Source organism: Anomaloglossus baeobatrachus, chromosome 4, assembly GCF_048569485.1.
Source record: "Anomaloglossus baeobatrachus isolate aAnoBae1 chromosome 4, aAnoBae1.hap1, whole genome shotgun sequence".
Lineage (NCBI taxonomy): Eukaryota > Metazoa > Chordata > Amphibia > Anura > Aromobatidae > Anomaloglossus > Anomaloglossus baeobatrachus.
In genome coordinates this window covers 119099848-119123104 of record NC_134356.1, presented here as the reverse complement: position 1 = coordinate 119123104, position 23257 = coordinate 119099848, and the positions used below count along the sequence as shown (strand labels likewise).

At 42.3% G+C, this 23257-nt stretch overlaps 1 pseudogene; it reads right to left on the bottom strand.

Annotated features, from left to right (window-relative positions):
- Window positions 1–1193: 1193 nt before the first annotated feature.
- On the bottom strand, window positions 1194–21779 carry LOC142302331 (uncharacterized; annotated as a pseudogene).
- Between the last annotated feature and the right edge of the window lie 1478 nt (window positions 21780–23257).

Genomic DNA, 23257 nt, shown 5'->3' with positions numbered 1-23257 from the left:
CCATGGTAATCCCCACATATGTCTGCTGATCTGATCAGCAGACATGTGTGGCTAACAGGCGCAGGCAGATCTCAGATCCACCCACACTTGTTAAGACCTTAGATCGCACTGTCAAACTCTGATACTGCTATTTAAAGGGCCGCGGCATGGATCGTGCTATTCCCCGCCGCCATTGGCGGCCCCGGGGCGCGATCACAGGGTGCTAATATGTTACCATCACAGCTTCGGATCAGACGATGACCCCGGACGCTGTCATGACTTGCTGTGAGAGCTAGCAGAGCGCCAGCGCTCACAGGAACACTGCATTTCTACTGATCAGAGTGAGTCTGCAGCATCTCTGATCTGGAGACGCGATCAGAGTATATAATCATAAAAGTTCAAATCAGCCCCTTTTGCTCCATTGAGAATAAAACAATTCAAAAAATCTAAAAAATACACATATTTGGGGTCATCGCTTTCAGAAATGCCCGATCTATCAACATATAAAATCAATTAATCTGATTGGTGCATGACGTAGGGAGAAAAAAAATCCAAACGCTAAAATTACAATTTTTGGTCGCCACACCATTGCATTAAAATGCAATAACAGGCGATCAAACCATCGCATCTACACAAAAATGGTATATTTTTAAAGGTCAGCTCAAGACACAAAAAGAAAGTTGTCATTGAGCCCAGAAAAATGAGAATGATCTCAGAAAATAGTGACAAAAAGCGCAATTCTTTTCTTGGACAAACGTCTGATTTTTTTTTCACCACTTATTTAAAAGTAAAAGTATACACGTTTGACATCTACAAACTCATACTGTTCTGAGGCATAATAATGATATATCAGTTCTACCATATAGTAAACATGGTGAATAAAAAAAACAAAAAACATTTTTCACAATTTCTCCACATTTGGATTTTTTCCCTGTTTTCCAGTACAATATATGGTAAATTGAATTGAGTCATTCAAAAGTACAATTCATCCTGCAAAAAATAAGCCCTCATATGACAATATTGAAGGAAAAATAAACAAAAAAGTTATGGTTCTCAGAAGAAGGAGAGGAAAAAATGTAAATGAAAAACGGAAAATCACCAGGGGGTGAAAGGGTTAAGTCTCCACTCAGTGTTGCTTTTTTGCAAGTTAAACATTCATAAATCCTGTAACTGTTCCTCATAGGACCTGGTTTGCAGAACAGTCACCATTCTAGTCACTGTTCTTTGACCTTGGTCCAGTTTGTTGATTTTTTTTTTAATCTGGTACCCTGAAATGGACACATTATTCTGGATGAGGTCTGACCACAGAAGAATACAGGGCAATAATTACTAGACAATATGCTTCTGCTAATACATCCCAGAATTGTTTGCCTTTTTTGCTGCAGTATCACATTGTTGACTCATGTTTAGTCTGTGATCTACAGTATTGGTATACTCAAGCCTTTTCCACATATGCTGTTGCTTAGCCCTAATCCTCCCATTCTGTATATGTTTTTTGGGTTTGTTTGTTTTTTTCATTTTTCTTGCCTGGATGTAGGACTTTGCATTTCTCCCTATTAAAAATCATTAGGTAAGTTGGTGCACACTAATCCAGTTTGTTTAGATCTTTTTGAATCCTCTCCCTCTCTTCTCTACTATTAGCTATCCCTCCTATCTTTGTGTTATCAGCAAATGTAATAATTTTATCCTCAATTCCGTGATCTAAATCATTGATAAAAATGTTGGACAACACAGGGCCCAGGACAGAGCTTTGTAGCACCCTACTAGAGTTATTCTTCCAACTATTGAAAATGATGTGCAGACATCTATGACCTCTCTTTGGTTCCAATCACTAAGCCAGTTATGAATCCACTTAAGAGTTTCCTTGTCCACTCCACACTTGGTTACTTTTACAACAAGGGTGGTATGAGATATTTTGTCAAATGCTTTACTGAAGTCAAGATATGCACTATATCTACTGCATTTCCCTGATCCACCCTGTTAATGATTCTGTCATAGAAGGAAATTAAGTTAGTCTGACATGACTTATTAGTTACAAACCCATGCTGGCTCTAGTTAATCATTTTATTCTCATCCGGGTACTTGCATAGATGTTGTTTAATAATTTGTTCAAAGATCTTTCCTAGTATAGAAGTCAAGCACACAGGCAAATAGTTCCCTGCGTTCACTTCCTTCCCCTTTTTGAAGATAAGAATTTTGAAAGATTATGGAGAGGGGTTCAAAAATTTCCTCTGCTATCTCCTTCAGTACCCTGGGGTGTAATTCATCTGGACCTGAAAACTTGAGTTCATTTATGTTAGCTAAGTATTCCCTAATTACGGTATCTCTCTGTTTATAGATGGCCTGGATTCTTCTATTCCTTCAATAGTACAGTGAAGATCAGTTGATGTTACATTTACTTTCTGAGAGAAAACAGATGCAAAATAGGAATTTGAAAGTTCGTTCTTCTCTACATTATTTTTTCCCATTTAATTTGCATCCTGTAAAAATTCTATAGCATCTTGGACTTTTCTTTTACTTTAAAATTACCTCCAAAATCCCTTTTTATGGATTTTGACCTCTCTTGCATGCCTTAATTCATTAACAGTCTTAGCAATCTGATAATTAAAGCCCTACAGGTTCAGCATACTGTATTATATTCTTCTTTAGCCTCTCTCTTTCCATTTGATAAACAGTTCTTTCTTCCTTTTTAGCATGAGTTTAAGTTCTGTGTTCATCCATCCTGGTCTCCTTAAATACTTCCTATTCTTCCCTCTTTTAGGGGTTGTTAATGATTGTGCTTTGAGAATCTCATTTTTCAAAATTTCCCATCCTTCTTTGACATTTCAAAACATGGGGAATAAAAAAATAATGTCCCTAAAAGGGATTAAAGGGAACCTATCACCAGTTTTTTCCCTATTAAACCAAAAGTGTCACCTTCTGCAGTTCCTGGGCTACATTCTATGAAGGTACACCTTGTTGCTGGCCCCCCTTCCAAACCCAAAAAAGAACTTTATTATATAAAATATCACCGTTGTCTATACAAATTAGTTCTGTTGGCCAGATGGACGGGCTCTATTTCGTACTAAAGAATGTATGTCTGGAACACCAATGGTGTGAACAGGGTGCAAGACTCAAAAATATACAACTAAACAATAGGATAAAGAGTTGCACACCAGTCACAATGTTTAGGGGAATAATGAAAAGCATAACTGCTATAGGAATACTAAACTGAAAAATACAATGGACTATGTGAAATAAGTGAAAAATATGAAAATGGTATCTGCATAACTGCTATGAAAAATAGGAATGAGAGATATTTAGCCATTGTATTGATCAATGCAAAGGAGCCCCAAAACCAAACGCCAAGGTAATCTCTATTTTTGGGGTCCCTAACCTATGTGTAACCTCACCTGCAGTTAAAAAACTTGCTCTGTATGGGAAGCAAGGGACCAAGCTATATATGTGTGTGAAATAAGACACATGGCTATGGGTGGGGCAGGGTTCTCAGACAAAAAGTGCATACTAACTAAAGAATGTATGTCTGGAACACCAATGGTGTGAACAGGGTGCAAGACTCAAAAATATACAACTAAACAATAGGATAAAGAGTTGCACACCAGTCACAATGTTTAGGGGAATAATGAAAAGCATAACTGCTATAGGAATACTAAACTGAAAAATACAATGGACTATGTGAAATAAGTGAAAAATATGAAAATGGTATCTGCATAACTGCTATGAAAAATAGGAATGAGAGATATTTAGCCATTGTATTGATCAATGCAAAGGAGCCCCAAAACCAAACGCCAAGGTAATCTCTATTTTTGGGGTCCCTAACCTATGTGTAACCTCACCTGCAGTTAAAAAACTTGCTCTGTATGGGAAGCAAGGGACCAAGCTATATATGTGTGTGAAATAAGACACATGGCTATGGGTGGGGCAGGGTTCTCAGACAAAAAGTGCATACTAACTAAAGAATGTATGTCTGGAACACCAATGGTGTGAACAGGGTGCAAGACTCAAAAATATACAACTAAACAATAGGATAAAGAGTTGCACACCAGTCACAATGTTTAGGGGAATAATGAAAAGCATAACTGCTATAGGAATACTAAACTGAAAAATACAATGGACTATGTGAAATAAGTGAAAAATATGAAAATGGTATCTGCATAACTGCTATGAAAAATAGGAATGAGAGATATTTAGCCATTGTATTGATCAATGCAAAGGAGCCCCAAAACCAAACGCCAAGGTAATCTCTATTTTTGGGGTCCCTAACCTATGTGTAACCTCACCTGCAGTTAAAAAACTTGCTCTGTATGGGAAGCAAGGGACCAAGCTATATATGTGTGTGAAATAAGACACATGGCTATGGGTGGGGCAGGGTTCTCAGACAAAAAGTGCATACTAACTAAAGAATGTATGTCTGGAACACCAATGGTGTGAACAGGGTGCAAGACTCAAAAATATACAACTAAACAATAGGATAAAGAGTTGCACACCAGTCACAATGTTTAGGGGAATAATGAAAAGCATAACTGCTATAGGAATACTAAACTGAAAAATACAATGGACTATGTGAAATAAGTGAAAAATATGAAAATGGTATCTGCATAACTGCTATGAAAAATAGGAATGAGAGATATTTAGCCATTGTATTGATCAATGCAAAGGAGCCCCAAAACCAAACGCCAAGGTAATCTCTATTTTTGGGGTCCCTAACCTATGTGTAACCTCACCTGCAGTTAAAAAACTTGCTCTGTATGGGAAGCAAGGGACCAAGCTATATATGTGTGTGAAATAAGACACATGGCTATGGGTGGGGCAGGGTTCTCAGACAAAAAGTGCATACTAACTAAAGAATGTATGTCTGGAACACCAATGGTGTGAACAGGGTGCAAGACTCAAAAATATACAACTAAACAATAGGATAAAGAGTTGCACACCAGTCACAATGTTTAGGGGAATAATGAAAAGCATAACTGCTATAGGAATACTAAACTGAAAAATACAATGGACTATGTGAAATAAGTGAAAAATATGAAAATGGTATCTGCATAACTGCTATGAAAAATAGGAATGAGAGATATTTAGCCATTGTATTGATCAATGCAAAGGAGCCCCAAAACCAAACGCCAAGGTAATCTCTATTTTTGGGGTCCCTAACCTATGTGTAACCTCACCTGCAGTTAAAAAACTTGCTCTGTATGGGAAGCAAGGGACCAAGCTATATATGTGTGTGAAATAAGACACATGGCTATGGGTGGGGCAGGGTTCTCAGACAAAAAGTGCATACTAACTAAAGAATGTATGTCTGGAACACCAATGGTGTGAACAGGGTGCAAGACTCAAAAATATACAACTAAACAATAGGATAAAGAGTTGCACACCAGTCACAATGTTTAGGGGAATAATGAAAAGCATAACTGCTATAGGAATACTAAACTGAAAAATACAATGGACTATGTGAAATAAGTGAAAAATATGAAAATGGTATCTGCATAACTGCTATGAAAAATAGGAATGAGAGATATTTAGCCATTGTATTGATCAATGCAAAGGAGCCCCAAAACCAAACGCCAAGGTAATCTCTATTTTTGGGGTCCCTAACCTATGTGTAACCTCACCTGCAGTTAAAAAACTTGCTCTGTATGGGAAGCAAGGGACCAAGCTATATATGTGTGTGAAATAAGACACATGGCTATAGGTGGGGCAGGGTTCTCAGACAAAAAGTGCATACTAACTAAAGAATGTATGTCTGGAACACCAATGGTGTGAACAGGGTGCAAGACTCAAAAATATACAAATGTTGGACAACACAGGGCCCAGGACAGAGCTTTGTAGCACCCTACTAGAGTTATTCTTCCAACTATTGAAAATGATGTGCAGACATCTATGACCTCTCTTTGGTTCCAATCACTAAGCCAGTTATGAATCCACTTAAGAGTTTCCTTGTCCACTCCACACTTGGTTACTTTTACAACAAGGGTGGTATGAGATATTTTGTCAAATGCTTTACTGAAGTCAAGATATGCACTATATCTACTGCATTTCCCTGATCCACCCTGTTAATGATTCTGTCATAGAAGGAAATTAAGTTAGTCTGACATGACTTATTAGTTACAAACCCATGCTGGCTCTAGTTAATCATTTTATTCTCATCCGGGTACTTGCATAGATGTTGTTTAATAATTTGTTCAAAGATCTTTCCTAGTATAGAAGTCAAGCACACAGGCAAATAGTTCCCTGCGTTCACTTCCTTCCCCTTTTTGAAGATAAGAATTTTGAAAGATTATGGAGAGGGGTTCAAAAATTTCCTCTGCTATCTCCTTCAGTACCCTGGGGTGTAATTCATCTGGACCTGAAAACTTGAGTTCATTTATGTTAGCTAAGTATTCCCTAATTACGGTATCTCTCTGTTTATAGATGGCCTGGATTCTTCTATTCCTTCAATAGTACAGTGAAGATCAGTTGATGTTACATTTACTTTCTGAGAGAAAACAGATGCAAAATAGGAATTTGAAAGTTCGTTCTTCTCTACATTATTTTTTCCCATTTAATTTGCATCCTGTAAAAATTCTATAGCATCTTGGACTTTTCTTTTACTTTAAAATTACCTCCAAAATCCCTTTTTATGGATTTTGACCTCTCTTGCATGCCTTAATTCATTAACAGTCTTAGCAATCTGATAATTAAAGCCCTACAGGTTCAGCATACTGTATTATATTCTTCTTTAGCCTCTCTCTTTCCATTTGATAAACAGTTCTTTCTTCCTTTTTAGCATGAGTTTAAGTTCTGTGTTCATCCATCCTGGTCTCCTTAAATACTTCCTATTCTTCCCTCTTTTAGGGGTTGTTAATGATTGTGCTTTGAGAATCTCATTTTTCAAAATTTCCCATCCTTCTTTGACATTTCAAAACATGGGGAATAAAAAAATAATGTCCCTAAAAGGGATTAAAGGGAACCTATCACCAGTTTTTTCCCTATTAAACCAAAAGTGTCACCTTCTGCAGTTCCTGGGCTACATTCTATGAAGGTACACCTTGTTGCTGGCCCCCCTTCCAAACCCAAAAAAGAACTTTATTATATAAAATATCACCGTTGTCTATACAAATTAGTTCTGTTGGCCAGATGGACGGGCTCTATTTCGTGTCCTGTCCCCCCTCCTGCCGCTCTTCACCATCCTCATGCCATAATTGACAAGGATGGCGCCACCGTCATCATCCACTCTGCTGCCCAAGTCTCGCGCAGGTGCAGTTCTCTCTGCCCCTATCGCAGGCTGAGCATAAAAACACTTTCCCTCTCGTGCGCCGTAGATGTATCTGCGCAGGCACAGGGACCATCATTGGCTGTGAGAGCCGGGGCTAGGCTGTTGGGAAAGCTGAGTTTCAGGCGGTGATCACATGGGCAGACCTCCTATGCCCCCGTGATCGCTAGGACATGTAGACATGTCTAAGGTTGGGAAGTCCTCAACAACAGGACGTATCAGTACGTCCAAGGTTGTGAAGGGGTTTCCCTTTAAAATTTTCCTTTCTACAAAGTACATTACCAAGACTAAAGGCTGCTTTTCAGGCTGCGACATCACTAGCAATGTCGCTAGCGATCGCACCCGCCCCCGTCATTTGTGCGTCACGGGCAAATCGCTGCCTGTGGCGAACAATATCGCTAGGACGCGTCACACATACTTACCTTCCTAGCTGTGGCCGGCGAACAACCTCTTTTTTAAGGGGGCGGTTTGCGCGGCGTCAGAGCGTCAATCAGCGGGCCACAAATAGAGGTGGAGGGGCGGAGAGCAGCCGCATTCACGTCACTCCCACCTCGTTACCGGAGGACGCAGGAACGTTGTTGTTCATCGTTCCCGGGGTGTCACATGTAGCGATGTGTGCTGCCTCTGGAACGAAGAACAACCTGCGTCTAAAATGAGCAACGATATTTGGGAAATGAACAACGTGTCACCGATCAACGATTTGGTGAGTATTTTGGATCGTTAGCATTCGCTCGTACGTTTCACACGCAACGACGTCGCTAACGAGGCCGGATGTGCGTCGCAAATTCCGTGACCCCAGTGATATCTTGTTAGCGATGTCGTTGCGTGTAAAGCGGCCTTTAGAGCTTCTGCTCGAAACACATAGACCCCGCCTCTTCCAGTGAATATTGGCATGTTTTAATATACATCCCTTTTTTAAACTTTTTTCAATAAATGTGAATTATCAACATTTACTTTTTGGGACTACGGATGCTAGTGTTACGCTCACCGAGGAGCGGCGTGCGTCCGGAGGTGGACCCACTGGACTGTGCACCGGACTCCCCTGAGAAGGCGACCAGCAGCGAACCCCTATACAGGGACTGTGCGGCGCCTCCCCAGAAGGCCTAAATGCACGGCAACCAGGAACCGGTAGTAGGAGTATCTGTAGGGCCAGGTGTAGCAAGGTTGTGACGTCCACAGCCGGCAGAACACGGAAACTGCACCGGAGATGTTCACAGCAGGTGACGTCCACAGCAGGTACGGCACAGATAATGTCCACGGCAGGTAGAGCACGGTGACATCCATTGTCGGTATGAGCGGTGACGTCCACAGCAGGTACGGCACAGATAATGTCCACGGCAGGTAGGGCACGGTGACGTCCACTGTCTGTATGAGCGGTGACGTCCACAGCCGGAATGGAACGGATGGCACTACGGTGAGACAAGGGATTAGAACCAGGTATCAATGCACAGACAACAGATAACAGCACAAGGGGGTCTGGACACTGGCAAGGCTCTAATGGAAGCGTTGCTCGGGCGCCTGCTGTTGGGGGAGGTGGACCTAAATACTCATTAGGTAACAGGTGACCTCTGAGTTCACTTCCAGAAAACGGGGCATACCGCTTTAAGAAAGGGGGCGTGGCCTCGCGCGCAGCCTAGAGTCACTTACTGCAGTTCTGTGTAAGGACGGGAGACAGGAAGAGGCTGCAGCATGCCTGGGAGCAGGACGTACAGCAGGACCCGGAGCAGGGGCAGCGCCTGCAGAGCCATGGGCCCGGTATGAGGAAGGCCGTCGCTGCCTGGGGCTAAGACCGGGAGTGCAAGTGGGAGCCATGCTGGGACCGGGCAAATGTGAGGGAGCGCGCCCCCCGCGGGGTCTGGTGGGACCAGGCGCTACAGTTAGATTCCAATTTTTTCCTACAGCCTTTGAATGTCTATGTCCTTATAACAGGTAATAGTAACAACAGATAAAATAGTTAATAAATAAAATTTCCAATATGTCTAGTTTACAGAATTATTTACTGAAATGCCCTTTTATTTTATTAGGATGTTAGAAGAATTTTAAAAAAGTTTAGCAGCAATTTTAATTTTTTTCTACAAAATTTAGAAAATCTATTTTTTACAGACCTATTCAGTTTTAAGGTAACTTTGAGAGGCCAATATGGTTAAAAACTGCACCCCTCAAAGTATTCAACACCACATTCACGAAGTTTGTTAGCCTTTAAGTGTTGCACATGAATTATTGCAAAATAAAATGAAATAATGAATAATTCCATTTGTTTAATGAAAATGTTGCTTTTGCCTCAAATTTCTAAACTGTAAGGAAAGAAAATGCACCCAAAAATGTGTTAAGCAATTTTTACTGAATGCATCGATACCCCATATGAGGCCAGAATCTATTGTTTGGGCACATAGCGAAGGCCCTCTACATCACGTTTGGAGTGAAAATTTGGCTGGAAGAGATTGTGGACACTATGTCACATTTACAGAATACTCAAGGTACTGAAACAACAGAAACCCCCCACAAGTGACTTCATTTTGGAAACTACACCCCTCAAAGAATTCATCTAAGTGTGTAATAACTTTTTTGGACCCACAAGTGCTTTTCGAAAATGTATAACATTGGGATATAAAAATATAAAATAATATTTTTATTCCATGAAAATGTTGTTTTAACTCCAAATATTTAGGTTTCATAAGGATAGAAAGCGAAAATGAACCCCACAGTTAGTAGAGATTGCTTTAATGAGTATGCTAATATCTTATATGTGGTCAGAAACTACTTTTTGGGAACAAAACAGGTCTCTGTAGGGAAGGAACGCTATTTAACTTTTGAAGCACAATTTTGGCTGGAATAGATTGAGGAGGCTATTTGGCATTTACAGAGTTCACAAGGTTCCAAACCAACAGAAACCATCTACCAAATACCCATTTTGGAAACGGCACCTCTCATGGAAACCATCTAGGCGTGTAATGATCTTTTTGGATCCACATGTGCTTCTCAAAAGTTTATTGAGTCAAGAAAATGAAACAAAAGAAAAGAAATGAAACAAAAGAAACATTAAGTTTCTTTTCACTAAAATTATGCTGTAGCCCTAATTTTTTCATTTTCACAAGGGTCAATAGGAGGATATGGCAACAATATGTCCAGCAATACCTTCTGAAGATAAGATATATAGCAGAGTGGCTACAAAGACACTAAAGGCCCCGTCACACTAAGCAACATCGCTAGCAACATCGCTGGTAACGAACAACTTTTGTGACGTTGCTAGCGATGTTGCTGTGTGTGACATCCAGCAACAACCTGGCCCCTGCTGTGAGGTCGTTGGTTGTTGCTGAATGTCCTGGGCCATTTTTTAGTTGTTGCTGTCCTGCTGTGAAGCACAGATCGCTGTGTGTGACAGCGAGACAGCAACAACTAAATGTGCAGGCAGCAGGAGCCGGCTTCTGCGGAGGCTGGTAACTAATGTAAACATGGGGTAACCAAGAAGCCCTGTCCTTGGTTACCCGATATTTACCTTTGATACCAGCCTCCTCCACTCTCACTGTCAGTGCCGGCTCCTGCTCTGTGCACATGTAGCTGCAGCACACATCAGGTAATTAACCCGATGTGTGCTGTAACTAGGAGAGCAAGGAGCCAGCACTAAGCAGTGTGCGCTGCTCCCTGCTCTGTGCACATTTAGCTGCAGGACACATCAGGCAATTAACCCGATGTGTGCTGTAACTAGGAGAGCAAGGAGCCAGCGCTCAGTGTGCGCTGCTCCCTGCTCTGTGCACATTTAGCTGCAGCACACATCGGGTTAATTAACCTGATGTGTGCTGTAACTAGGAGACTGGGGGCTGGTCACTGGTTGCTGGTGAGCTCACCAGCAACTCGTGTAGCCACACTCCAGCGATCCCTGCCAGGTCAGGTTGCTGGTGGGATCGCTGGAGCGTCGCAGTGTGACAGCTCACCAGCAACCTCCTAGCAACTTACCAGCGATCCCTATCGTTGTTGGGATCGCTGGTAAGTTGCTTAGTGTGACTGGACCTTAAATTTCAAGAAGGCAAATTTTCAAGTAATAAGAGAGGAGCTTAGTGCCATAAACTGGGACAATGTCAATGGCATCCTGAATAGAACCTGTGCACAATATATACCCTATGGGAATAATCAAGCTACAAATAGGAGGAAATGGCTAAATAGAGCTGTAAGGGGAGAAATAAATGACAAAAAGAAAGCATTTAGAGAATTAAAGCAAGAGGGTAGTGAGGAGGCATTAAATACTTATAGAAAAATAAAGAATTCTGTAAAAGACAAATAAAGGCAACAAAGATTGAGACAGAGAAAGTAAAAATAATCCAAAATTATTCTTCAACTACATAAACAGTAAGAAACTCAAAAATGATAGAGTTGGCCCCCTAAAAAAGAGTCTGGGTGAAATGGTGGACGGGGATGAGGGAAAGGCCAATCTGCTAAACTCCTTTTTTTCTACAGTATTTATACAAGAAAATCCCATGACAGATAACATAATCAGGGATGCCATAAATTCCCTATTAAATGTCACTTTCTTAACCCAGTATGAAGTACGGCGCCACCTTAAAATCACTAAAGTGGATAAATCCCCAGGATCGGATGGCATACACTCCCAAGTACTGCAGGAATTAAGTACGGTGATAGACAGACCAATTATTTTAATCCTCACAGATTCCATAATACCGCATGACTGGCACATAGTAAAGGGGGTGCCAATATTCAAAAAGGGGACAAAATTTGAGCCTGGTAATTACCGACCAGTAAATTTAATCTCTACTTTCAGTAAAATCCTTGTGGGGTACCTAAGAGGCGCCATCTCGGAGTATCTCAAGATCAACAACCTCATGAACCAGTATCAATATCGGTTTATGAGGGATCGGTCTTGTCAAACTAATTTGAACAGCTTCTATGAGGAGGTAACTTGCATTCTGGACTAGGGAAATACAGTGGATGTTGTCTATGTAGAGTTTTCAAATGTGTTTGATACAATACCACACAAGAGGTCGATACATAAAATGAGATTAATGGGAATAGGGGAAAATATGTGTAACTGGGTTAAGAACTGGCTCAGTGATAGGAAACAAAGGGTGGTTATTAATGGAACACACTCGAACTGGTTTACAGTTAACAGTGGGGTACCACAGGGATCAGTATTGGGCTCTCTTCTTTTTTAACATATTTATTAATTACCTTATAGGGGGCATTGAGAGTAGAATTTCAATATTTGCAGATGATACTAAACTATGCAAGGTAATTAATACAGAGGAGGATAATTTAATATTCCAGAGGGATTTGTGTAGGCTGGAGGCTTGGGGTGAGAAATGGTAACTGAGGTTTAATGTGAATAAATGTAAGGTCATGCACTTGGGCAAATGAAATATATAATTATGTACTCAATTATAAAACACTAGATAAAACTGTCACTGAAAAAGACTTGAGTGTATGGGTGGATGGCAAACTCAAGTTTACTGACCAGTGTCGGGCAGCTGCTGCCAAGGCTAATAAAATAATCAGATGCATTAAAAGAGGTATAGATACTCATGAGAAGAACATAGTTTTACCTCTATAAAAGTCACTACGGTGACCACACTTATACTGTGTACAATTTGGTCTCTGGTGTATAAGAAGGACATAGTTGAACTAGAGCGAGTGCAAAGAGCTACAAAGGTTATTAAAGGAATGGGGGAATGCAATACCAAGATAGTGTCACGCTGTACTCTAAGATGTACAATAGCAGTACAGCGCAGTAATGTGGGACAGAGAGGATTCCTGAAACTACCTGAGAAGGTAGTTAGCTGGTAAACCACTAGGGGGCATTAGAGTGAAGAAAATGTATGAGCCGAGAATTCCCTAGCAGAGGTAATACTAGTCAAGCCCACCAGATGGCAGTAGAATCGTCAGAAAGCCGTGTCACAACATGAGGTCTTGTAAATACACAGGGGCAAAGTCTAAACGTAGTCAGAGGAAACAGTCACTAGCCAGGAAATCAGAACTCAGAAGCGAGGGAGAATGGAAAGACAAGAACAGAATCAAGGTAAACAGATAAGGAACGAACAGGGAGACAGACGAGCAGCGAGCTGAAAGGAGACAGCGGGAGAGACACTAACAAGACAGAAACAGAGAACAGAGGAGGTTAACAACAGGTCAGGTCAACACGGAGGTCAGGCGGGGGGCAGGGCAGAAAACAGGTCACTCATGAGCAGAACACAGCAGAGCCAGAAATATCACTGGCATAGTCCCAGAGAAACAGTGCCCTATTAAAGTAGCCTGACCTCCAGAACGAGGCAGGAAGGATTAACCCCTAACGTGACCTGTATCAGAAGTAAAACTAAAAAAAAGGCTCAGCTGCAGCTGAGCCAGGAGTAAATCATGACAGATAGGTTATTAAACTTGGGGTTATTCAGATTGGAAAAACGAAGGCTTAGGGACTATATTATTATAATGTACAAATATATGAGGGGACAGTACAGACCGCACTCTAATAATCTTTTTACACCTAGAGGAACAAGGAGGCATCCACTATGGTTGGAGGAAAGGAGGTTTAATCATAGTCACAGACACAGATTCTTTACTGTAAGAGCAGTGAAGTTATGGAACTTTTTGCCACATAATGTTTTAATGGTTGATTCATTACTAAAATTTAGGAGAGGCCCGGATGCTTTTCTTGAAAAATATAATATTACTGATTATGTGCACTAGATTCTGTGATGGGTTGTTGATCCAGGGAACTAGTCTGACTGCCGTAGGTGGAGTCGGGAAGGAATTTTTTCCCCCTTACTGTCTGCCGCATGGGGTTTTTTGCCTTCCTCTGAATCAACATGTTAGGTTAGGTCATGGGTTGAACTTGATGGACCTAAGTCTGCCTTAAACACTATAAGATGGCAATACCCTTTAAGTCATGGGTCCCCAACTCCAGTCCTCGAGGGCCGCCAACAGTGCATGTTTTCAGGATTTCCTTAGTATTGCACATGTGATAATTTAATCACCTGCACAGTTGATGATTCCAGCACCCATGCAATGCTAAGGAAATCCTGAAAACATGCACTGTTGGCGGCCCTCGAGGACTGGAGTTGGGGAACCCTGCTTTAAGTGATCGAAAACTACTGCACTCGGATTTTGCAGAGCAAATTTGTGTGGGATAGTTGTCTGCACCACTTGGAGAGCCCTCAAGTGACAGAACACACCTTCAAGTGATCACATTACAGAAACTACATTCCTCCAATAATTCATCTGGGTGTGTGGTCACAGAAATTTATAATCTTGGAAATAAAAAATTACATTTGTTTCCACTGAAATATTCTTTTAAGCCAAGTTTTTGATTTTCACAAGGTGTAATATGAGGAAATGGTCCTCACAATTTATACAGAAATTTCTATCATGTGGCAATACTCAGAAACTGATTTTACACATGGGAAACCTCAAAAAGGGGGAAATATTATTTGCTTTTGGGGAGCACAAACTTGGCAGTAACTGTTTGAGGCTGCCATTTTTAGGCCTCAAACTTTTCTGGCCTCGAAGTGCGAAAATAGCAGGAAACTCCCAGTCACCTTACTTTTGAAACTACAACCCTCAAGGAATTCATCAAAGAAACAACAAAGAGCCAGCACCAATGTGCACTAAGGCATCAAATATTCCAAACTGCATTATAAAAATTTTTTTTTTTTTTTTTTTGAGATTTTTGGCAAAAAATTGCAATTTCTTGAGCTGCTTCGCCACGTCACGGCAAATCTCATTTGAAGCAGTCCTACACTAAAATATTTTTATAAAATGTGCCATGCGGCCTCACATATAAATAGCAGAACTGCTCTCAGCAGCACTCACCTGGTCTATTGCAGTCCCGTACCCATGACTGAGTCATGGCTGTGGGCGGGACAGGTCCAAGCAAATGCTGCATGAAGTATATATATATAGCCTGTGGACAAAGCCTGATGACCCAATGTGAACAGTCACCAAACGCCAAAATCTATACAGATGGAATACATCCCAAATTGGGGTGCATAGCAAGGTGGAGGTCAACCAAGGAATTCATGTTGGGGTGAAGTGAGCAGTTTTAACAAGTGCTTTGTATTTTGTTTACCAATGAGCTGTGTGAAAATGAGAAATTACATTTGTTACAATATCAGTAAATACAGCTGAAAAGTTTCATCATTACCATGGCTTTACCTTAAAGAGGTTTATCCACTACTAGGACAACCCCTACTCATTCTCCATGTTTGACCTCATTAAAATAAAATAGCTTGCATTCACTTCATGTGCTAGCGCTCACTCTCCGAGGATGAAGTGAGGTTGTGACATCCCAGAAGCCCAGTGTCCAATCACCGCTGGCTTCTCTCTCTCTCCTGTTTTTGCATGTATCAGTAATCAACAGGAAGTGCTCTGCCAGCCGCAGCTCTGACTTCCTGTTGATTTATCATATGTCCAAAGACAGGGAGAAAGAAGCTGATGGTAATTTGGTGTGAGGCTTGTGGGACGTCACAACCTCACGTGAGCCCCAGGAACACCACTGGAAAGGCGCCGGTAGTGGAGGTGATAAGCTATTTTATTTTAATAGGGCGAAACATGGGGAATGAGAAGGGGTATCCAAGTAACGGACAACCCCTTTAAGAAAGCTGTATCCTATTATTTATGCTATATTCCTTAGTACGACAGTACTCTACCTTCGGTCATACACCAATGTTTGGGCATCTGGCATGGCTCAGAAGAGAAGGATTACTATTTGGCTTTTGGGCACAGAGCTTCCTGAAGTAGTAGTTTGTGGGCATCAGTGGCACAGTTCTTAATGGGAAGGTGCCATAAATAAAATAAATACAAATTAATTGTTTATTTTTTTAAAAAAATATTATCATTTGTGTTTAAAGGAGTAATAAGTGAAAAATAATGTAAATAGTTTTAATATTTTCAACTTTTAAACACAAGGAGGAAGCAGCTGCTGAAATTTGTCAAGAAAATCTAGTGTACAACTAGCTTGCATTATGACTTTTCTTCTCCTTTTCTGGTTGTTTGCAAACAGATAAAGGAGAACAAGGTTTAGGATCACAGTATGGAACCATTTTGTTGGTGACTGCAAAGTCATACTGAGATGTGGAAAGTGTCACCAAGGACGGCTGGCAGTGCAGATTCTGTTATTTGGTCCTGCTCGCCCTATCATGTGCTGGAGTTAGGGTACCGTCACACTTTAGCGACGCTCCAGCGATGCCACCAGCGATCTGACCTGGCAGGGATCGCTGGTGCGTCGCTACATGGTCGCTGGTGAGCTATCAGGCAGATCTCACCAGCAACCAGTGACCAGCCCCCAGCCAGCAGCGACGCGTGGAAGCGATGCTGCGCTTGGTAACTAAGGTAAATATCGGGTAACCAAGTAAAGCACTTCGCTTGGTTACCCGATATTTACCTTGGTTACCAGCACACACCGCTTAGCGCTGGCTCTCTGCACTCCTAGCCAGAGTACACATCGGGTTAATAAGCAAACCACTTTGCTTATTTACCCGATGTGTACTCCGGCTACGTGTGCAGGGAGCAGGGAGCCAGCACTGGCAGCCTGAGAGCGGCGTACGCTAGTAACCAAGGTAAATATCGGGTAACCAAGCAAAGGGCTTCGCTTGGTTACTCGATATTTATCTTTGTTACAGCTTACCGCAGGCTGCCAGAAGCCGGCTCCTGCTCCCTGCACATTCAGATCGTTGCTCTCTCGAAGTCAAACACAGCGATGTGTGCTTCACAGCAGAAGAGCAACGTCCAAAAAATGAGCAGCGCTAGCGATCTCGCTATGTGAGAAGTACCCCTTAGATACGTGGAATGTATCACAGGTTCCAATTAGATAAATGAACTGTAAAACACTGGGATAAGATACAGGCCTCAATGTAGTATACCATGTGATGGGATTAGATAGAGGGTTAAGTGGAGTGTATCACACAGGATGGGATTAGGTACGCAGTATCTAATGTATGCAATGTGTGAACAAAAGTCAGCAATTCATTAACTGTGTTAATATTTTTGCTTTAGGCCATTCAATCTGCTGTAAAATTAATAAAACAGCTTTGCTCTTTGAGTCAGTACATGATGGGTCAGTGACTTGTGATACAACATTCATATAGATTTTTATGTTTTGCTTCTTTTGCACACTAAAACTATATTCTTTTTACAAATAATAATTTGTTGTTGCATTGATATATTCTGATACCTATAACCTCTATATGCTTTACCGGGATTGTAACTGTCTCTTTGTCTCTCTCCCAGTCTGCCTGCCTGTGTCTGACTGTCTATCTCTTTCTGTCTGTGTGTCTGTCTCTGTCTGTGTGTGGATCTGTCTGTGTGTGTGTCTCTTTCCTTCTCTGTCTGTTTGTCAGTCTCTATCCAAGTCTGTCTGTGTCTATCTCTCTGTCTATCTCTGTATCAGTCTCTCTGTCTGTCTCTCTATCTCCGTGTGTATGTCTAGTTCCAAGTCTGTCTCTTTCCCCCTCTGTCTCTTATCACCCTCTTTCTCTTGTCCCCCTCTGTCTCTTTCCCCCTTTGTCTCTTTCCTCCTTTGTCTTTTTTCCCCCTCTGTCTCTTTTCCCACCTCTGTCTCTTTTCCCACCTCTGTCTCTTTTCCCACCTCTGTCTCTTTTCCCACCTCTGAATCTTTTCCCCCTATGTCTCTTTCCCGCCCTATGTCTCTTTCCCTCCCTATGTCTCTTTCCCGCCCTATGTCTCTTTCCCACCCTATGTCTCTTTCCCGCCCTATGTCTCTTTCCCCCTCTGTCTCTTTTACCCCTCTGTCTCTTTTCCCCCTCAGTCTCTTTTCCCCCTCAGTCTCTTTTAGCCCTCTGTCTCTTTTACCCCTCTGTCTCTTTTACCCCTCTGTCTCTTTTCCCCCTCTGTCTCTTTCCCCCTCTGTCTCTTTCTCCCTCTGTCTCTTTCCCCCTCTGTCTCTTTCCCCCTCTGTCTCTTTCCAACTCTGTCTCTTTTACCCCTCTGTCTCTTTTCCTCCTCTGTCTCTTTCCCCCTCTGTCTCTATCTCTATCTCTTTCCCTGTCTGTCTCTGTCTCTCTATCTTTTTGACTGTCTCTCTGTCTGTGCCTATGTCTGTCTGTCTGTCTCTATCTGTCTCACCACCGACATCATATTACCTCACACATAAGCTTCTTATACTAACAATTTATTTTGTTCCTATAGCAACCACTCATGGCTGCTATTAATCAGCTGTAGCTCCTATCTCCATTGAGTTTAATGGAGACAGGATTTTTGAAGAGTAACTGTAAAGCACGGGGTTAAATTTTCCTGTCAAAACATAGTCTATGACGTTCCCTGAGTCACATGAGGTGTCTGTGCAAAATATTGTGATTGTAAATGCGACGGTGCAGATTTCTTTAACGGACATACATACATACACATGCGACGGTGCAGATTCCTTTAGTGGACATACATACATACACACATAAACTCAGCTTTATATATTATATATAATATATATATATATATATATATATATATATTTATTTATATTTAGGCCTTCGTGTTCACTTTTTATTCCATTTTTGTGTGTCAGTGGTAGTATTAGATCTGAGGTTAAATAAAGTGACAGTTCAAAAATACTGGGCGTAAGTTAAGTTAAGTTAAAAACGAAAAGTAACAGAAATTGTAAAAAATAAGGAAAAAAATGTTTTTCTGTCAATGCAGAACTAAACAGAAAAGTACACATCATGGGTACTGCCATCTCTGTGAAGAGCTGATCTTTAAAACTGTTGTACATTGTATTATTTAGCCCATATGATGAACACAAAATATAGCAAATAAACACCATGGCAAAAATTTAACATTTCCACACATTTGACACAGGAGAATGGAATAAAAAGGGATCAAAAATGTACACAATTACACCGACAGGATGCGAGACAAGCCATGCTTATGGCAGGATCTAACAGGCCACCATTGCTAGGTGACACAGGCCATTGTTCGGCTTGGGTCATCATGGCTGCCAAAGGCACTTCGCAATCGCGGGGTGCTAAGGGGTATAAAGAGGGAGTCCTCTCCAACATATTGCAATACAGTTTGCTGTTTGATTGTTGCCTATGTAAGCCCACAAGTCCCCCTGCTAAGCAATTACAGTTTACTGATAGATTATTATTGCAGCCTTGTTGCAAACAATAGTCCCCAGATCAGTGGCACTAAAGGTCCAGTCACACTAAGCAACTTACCAGCGATCCCAACAATGATAGGGATCGCTGGTAAGTTGCTAGGAGGTTGCTGGTGCGATGTCACACTGCGACGCTCCAGCGATCCCACCAGCAACCTGACCTGGCAGGGATCGCTGGAGCGTCGCTACACAAGTTGCTGGTGAGCTCACCAGCAACCAGTGACCAGCCCCCAGCGCCGCGTGGAAGATGCTGCGCTTGGTAACTAAGGTAAATATCGGGTAACCAACCCAATATTTACCTTGGTTACCACCGCACGGAGCTACACGTGCAGAGAGCAGGGAGCAGCGCACACTGAGCGCTGGCTCCTTGCTCTCCTAGTTACAGCACACATCGGGTTAATTACCCGATGTGTGCTGCAGCTAATTGTGCACAGAGCAGGGAGCAGCGCACAATGCTTAGCGCTGGCTCCTTGCTCTCCTACTTACAGCACACATCGGGTTAATTAACCCGATGTGTGCTGCAGCTAAATGTGCACAGAGCAGGGAGCAGCGCACAATGCTTAGCGCTGGCTCCCTGCTCTCCTAGTTACAGCACACATCGGGTTAATTAACCCGATGTGTCCTGCAGCTACATGTGCACAGAGCAGGAGCCGGCACTGACAGTGAGAGCGGCGGAGGCTGGTAACAAAGGTAAATATCGGGTAACCAAGGACAGGGCTTCTTGGTTACCCGATGTTTACATTGGTTACCAGCCTCTGCAGAAGCCGGCTCCTGCTGCCTGCACATTTAGTTGTTGCTGTCTCGCTGTCACACACAGCGATCTGTGCTTCACAGCAGGACAGCAACAACTAAAAAATGGCCCAGGACATTCAGCAACAACCAACGACCTCACAGCAGGGGCCAGGTTGTTGCTGGATGTCACACACAGCAACATCGCTAGCAACATCGCTGCTACGTCACAAAAGTTGTTCGTTAGCAGCGATGTTGCTAGCGATGTTGCTTAGTGTGACGGGGCCTTAATTCAGGTAAAAACAAACCCTTATTTTCTAATCTGGGATATCCACTTAAGGTTCCAGATAAAGGATCAAAACAGAATGGTTTTAAATTACCTTGGTTTAAGGCTATGTGCCCACGGGGACAGTGTCCTTCGGATATATCCGCAAAACATTACGCAGGTGCTCCCAGGAAACAGCACCACAACTTTTGTCTGTTTCCATGCTGCGGAATGTCGTGCGGATATGGTGCGGGCATTCTGCATTGAGGATACAGCTCCATGGCTTCGGCACTGCATCCTCAATGCAGAACAAGTGCTGCAGTGATCGGGGGAGTTCATACTTACCTCCATCATGCAGCACCTCGCTTTCCAGCAGCCGGGTCACTCTCTCAGTGTCTGCAGAAGAAGGTGGGCGGGCCTGAACTAGCTCCGGCTGTCACATGACCGAAGCTCGTGCAGGCTCCGCCCACCTCTTCCTTCCTGTACCTGGATTCACCGCTCTCCTGTACACCAGACGGAGAAAGTGACTCCGGTGAGGCAGGTAAGTATATGGGACCCTGCGGAGAAATCCGCAACAATAATTGACATGCTGCAGATTTTTCAGCACGAAAATCCGCACGATTTCCGCTGTGGAAAAATCCGCAGCGTGGGCACAGCATTTCCCAAATGCCATAGAAATGGCTGGGGAGTAGCTGTGCTGCAGATTTCTGGAAAATCCGCAGCTTTTCCGCGAGAAATCCGCGGCAAAATCCGCGCATTTTCCGCAGCATGGGCACATAGCCTAAGTGTTAAACCTCAGTTTTGTTGAGTTTATTTAGAAAACCATGTATCATTTCAGCACACTTCATAAATACTTGCTACTATACTTTATGTTGGTATATCACATGGAATCCCAATTACATACATTGAGGTTTGTGGTTGTAATGTGAAAAAAATGCGATAACCTCAGGAGGCTTTTTCAATACACTGTAGGTCAGCAGAAAGTGAATTTTCAAATTAAAGAGGTTGTGCAATACTAGGACAATCTCTTGTGATTACTCATTGCCCCCAGGTAAAATAAAAAAAACAATACTCACCTTCCTTGCCGGCGCCATTCCAGCGGTGTTGGGACTCACGTTCCCGGGGCTCATATGACGTGATGTCACGTGACCCCTACATTCAATCACCGCCGGCTTCTGTCACCCCGCTTTAAATAAGTTCAGCTCTGCTCACTTCCTGTTGATCACTCCTGCATCTGAAGTCGGAGAGAGAGAAGCTGGTGGTGATTGGATGTGGGGCTCACATGACATCACAACGTCAAATGAGACCCAGGAATGTGAGTCTCGACGCTGCCGGAACGGCAGCAGCGCAGGAGGCGAGTATAGGCTTTTCCATCTTACCTGAGGGAAACATGTGGAATCAGAAGGGGTTTTCGTAGTAGTAGACAACACTTTTAAGCACAGAGACATGTAGAAGACATAGGTTTTTGCCAGAATTCTGGTGTAAAACTGGATGAAATGTTGTAAAATTTTTGCGCCACTGGAACTGGTGCAAAATGTTGCAACTTTTGTTGTTTATTTGCCAGTCATAGCCAACAGCACCAACTTTTTGAAAAGTAAGCAGAGGTTCGTGGGCCAAGCGCACCTGACAAATTCATGATAATTTATGCCCCACTCTCATCTATTATGAACTATAACTGACACATTATCCGTCCTTATACTGGCACACCTGCAACCCTTATGACCTATAACAACCACACTATACACATTTATGAGATATACCTACCATACTGTCTTTCCTTGTGGACTATAACTGTCACATGATCCTTCTTTATGAACTATAGCTGGCCTACTGTACACCCTTATGAACTATGCCTATATACTGTCCTCCCTATGCACTGTTCCTGCCTTGTGAATTAGGGCTTCCTTTCTGTCTCCACTTCACACTGTCACTTTCTCCACACTGGTGAAACACAGCGGCTTTGCCAGTATCTAAATATTGCTATATGCACACAACCTAAGGGTATCTTTGAGGAAAACCCATTTCTAAATGGAAAAAGGTCATCAACTAATCGCTACAGAGATCGTCATTAATTTCCCTATTAGCAGCCTCTACAAGGGAAACCACTATCACAGCTTATGGCAGCAATTCTAATGAATTTGAGCTCAAAGTGTGATTCGCTGCATTATTATTGGCACGATATTCTACTAAGATAATTTTAGAAAGAAGTGGCAAAAAAGAAGTAGCAGGCGCCAATAATGGTGGAAGATGGGTAAGTATTGGCCTTCTGTACATACAGTATATATTCTGTTGCTAACACATTTCAAGAGCAGACTGCAGCCTTCATCCGGCCATTTACAATGTGCTAAAGAGCAGCCAATAAAATGTTACCGCTTTCTGGACCGTGGATTATAAATGTTAGGGTGAACTCTTAATCAGAGATCACTTGTTGCCTACTGCCTGGCCTAATGGGTGTGGATCGAGTGCATGCTTGAAAAATGAGATCAGACAAAAAGTCGGATATTCATCTTTCCTCGACAAAAGTCGGCCCGGACTCTGCCTGATTTATGCAGGAGCATGCTTTTATATACCCTAGGAAAGGGGCATGGTCGGCTCTACAGTGAGCATACTTGGATGTGTCCATTTGTCAGTGGGTTGAACAATGTGTTAGTCCATGAGCTGATTGGTGGGCGTCATCGTAGGTGGGTCTATGACGTCATTGGATGGATCCATGGTGATGTGTTATGATCCGGACCCATGGAAGATCACAATAGATCATTGGCAAAAAAGGTGACAAGAGCATTGGCAACTAAACTGGCCGCAATCCCCTTACTAACCATCAACACTAGAAGTAGCTGAGGGGTGAACTAACATCCTATGCACCGCAAACCCAGCCGGAGAACTAGCTATCCTAAAGGAAGGAAGGATGAATAACTCTCTGCCTCAG